Here is a 3396-nt window from a genome sequence, read left to right as displayed (position 1 = left end):
CACTCAACAACCAGCAAGCTACAGTGCTGGACACCCTATGCCAAACAACTAGCAAGACAGGAACACAACCACACCCATTAGCAGAGAGGCTGCCTAAAATCATAATAAGGTCACAGACACCCCAAAACACACCACCAGATGCGTTCCTGCCCACCAGAAAGACAAGATCGAGCCTCATCCACCAGAACACAGATACCAGTCCCCTCCACCAGGAAGCCTACACAACCCACTAAACCAACCTTACCCACTAGAGGCAGACACCAAAAATAGTGGTAACTGGGAACCTGCAGCCTGTGAAGAGGAGACACCAAACACAGTAAGTTAAGCAAAATGAGAAGACAGAGAAACACACAGCAGATGAAGGAGCAAGGTAAAAACCCACCAGACCAAACAAATAAGAGGAAATAGGCAGTCTACCTGAAAAAGAATTCAGAGTAATGATAGTAAAGATGATACAAAATCTTAGAAATAGAACGGTGAAAATACAAGAAACATTTAACAAGGACTTAGAAGAACTAAGGAGCAAATAAACAATGATGAACAACACAATAAATGAAATTAAAAATTCTCTAGAAGGAATCAAAAGCAGAACTGAGGGAGATGAATGGATAAGTAACCTGGAAGATAAAATAGTGGAAATAATGACCACAGAGCAGAATAAAGAAAAAAAAAAAAAAGAAGAGAATGGAGGATGGTCTCAGAGACATCTGGGACAATATTAAACACACCAACATTCGAATTATAGGGGTCCCAGAAGAGGAAGAGATAAAGAAAGGGACTGAGAAAATATTTGAAGAGATTATAGGTGAAAACTTCCCTAACATGAGAAAAGAAACAGTCAGTCAAGTGCAGGAAGCACAGAGAGTCCCATACAGGATAAATCCAAGGAGAAACATGCCAAGACACATATAAATCAAACTATCAAACATTAAATACAAAGAAAAAATATTAAAAGCAGCAAGGGAAAAACAACAAATGACATACAAGGGAATATCCATAAGGTTAGCAGCAGATCGTTCAGCAGAAACTCTACAAGCCAGACTGGAGTGGCAGGACATATTTAAAGTGATGAGAGGGAAAAACCTACAGTCAAGATTATTCTACCCAGCAAGGATCTCATTCAGATTTAACAGAGAAATTAAAACCTTTACAGACAAGCAAAAGTTAAGAGAATTCAGCACCACCAAACCAGCTTTACAACAAATGCTGAAGGAACTTCTCTAGGCAGGAAACACAAGAGAAGGAAAGGACTTACAATAACAAACTCAAATCAAAGAAGAAAATGGTAATAGGAACCTACATATCGATAAGTACCTTAAATATAAATGTATTAAATTCTCTAACCAAAATACATAGACTGGCTGAATGGATACAAAAACAGACCCATATATATGCTGTCTACAAAAGACCCACTTCCTAGGGACACATACAGACTGAAAGTGAGGGGATGGAAAAATATATTCATTACAAATGGAAATCAGAAGAAAGCTGGAGTAGCAATTCTCAGACAAAATAGACTTTAAAATGAAGACTATTACAAGACAAGAAGAAGGACACTACATAATGATCAAGGGATCAATCCAGGAAGAAAATATAACAACTGTAAATATTTAGGTACCCAACATAGGAGCACCTCAATACTTAAGGCAAATGCTAACAGCCATAAAAGGGCAAATCAACAGTAATATAATCACAGTATGGAACTTTAACACCCCACTTTCACCAATGGACAGATCATCCAAAATGAAAATAAATAAGGAAACACAAGCTTTAAATGATACTTTAAACAGGATGGATTTAATTGATATTTATAAGACATTCCATCCGAAAACAACAGAATACACATTCTTTTCAAGTACTCATGGAATATTCCCCAAGATAGATCATATCTTGGGTGACAAATCAAGGCTTGGTAAATGTAAGAAAGTTGAAATCATATCAAGTATCTTTTCTGACCACAAAGCTATGAGACTAGATAGCAATTACAGAAAAAAATCTGTAAAAAATAAAAACACATGGAAGCTAAACAATACACTACTTAATAACAAAGAGATCACTGAATACATCAAAGAGGAAATCAAAAAATACCTAGAAACAAAGGACAATGAAAACACGATGACCCAAAATTTACGGGATGCAGCACAAGCAGTTCTATGAAGGAAGTTTACAGCAATACAGCCCTACCTTAAGAAACAAGAAACATCTGAAATAAATAACCTAACCTTACACCTAAAGCAATTAGAGAAAGAAGAACAAAAAACCCCAAAGTTAGCAGAAGGAAAGTAATCATAAAGATCAGATCAGAAATAAATGAAAAAGAAATGAAGGAAAAAGAGCAAAAATCAATTAAACTAAAAGCTGGTTCTTTGAGAAGAAAAACATAATTGATAAACCGCTAGCCAGACACATCAAGAAAAAAAGGGAGAAGATTCAAATCAATAGAATTAGAAATGAAAAAGGAGAAGTAACAACTGACACTGCAGAAATACAAAGGATCATGAGAGATTACTACAGGCAACTATATGCCAAAAAATGGACAACATGAAAGGAATGGACAAATTCTTAGAAAAGCACATACTTCTGAGACTGAACCAGGAAGAAATAGAAAATATAAATACACCAGTCACAAACACTGAAATTGAGACTGTAATTAAAAATCTTCCAACAGACAAAAGCCCAGGACCAGATGGCTTCACAGGCGAATTCTTTCAAAAATTTAGAAAAGAGGTAACACCTATCCTTCTCAAACTCTTCCAAAACATAGCAGAGGTAGAAACACTCCCAAACTCGTTCTATGAGGCCACCATCACTCTGATACCAAAACCAGACAAAGATGTCACAAAGAAAGAAAATTACAGGTCAATATCACTGATGAATATAGGTGCACAATCCTCGACAAAATACTAGCAAACAGAATCCAACAGCATATTAAATGGATCATACACCATGATCAAATATCATTTATCCCAGTAATGCAAGGAATCTTGAATATACCCAAATCAATGTGATAAACCATATGAACAAACTGAAGGAGAAAAACCATATGATCATCTCAATAGATACAGAAAAAGCTTTCAACAAAATTCAACACACATTTAGGATAAAAGGCCTCCAGAAACTAGGCATAGAGGGAATTTACCTCAACATGATAAAGGTCATATATGGCAAACTCACAGCAAACATCATTCTCAATGGTGAAAACCTGAAACCATTTCCTCTAAGATCAGGAACAAGACAAGGTTGTCCACTCTCACCACTATTATTCAACCTAGTTTTCGAAGTTTTAGCTACAACAATCAGAGAAGAAAAAGAGGTAAAAGGAATCCAAATAGGAAAGGAAGAAGTAAAGCTGTCACTCTTTGGAGCTGACATGATACTATACTTAGAGAATCCTAA

Source organism: Lipotes vexillifer, unplaced genomic scaffold, assembly GCF_000442215.2.
Source record: "Lipotes vexillifer unplaced genomic scaffold, Lipotes_vexillifer_v1.1 scaffold1152, whole genome shotgun sequence".
NCBI classification, from domain to species: Eukaryota; Metazoa; Chordata; class Mammalia; order Artiodactyla; family Lipotidae; genus Lipotes; species Lipotes vexillifer.
Note: the sequence above shows the minus strand (reverse complement) of the source record.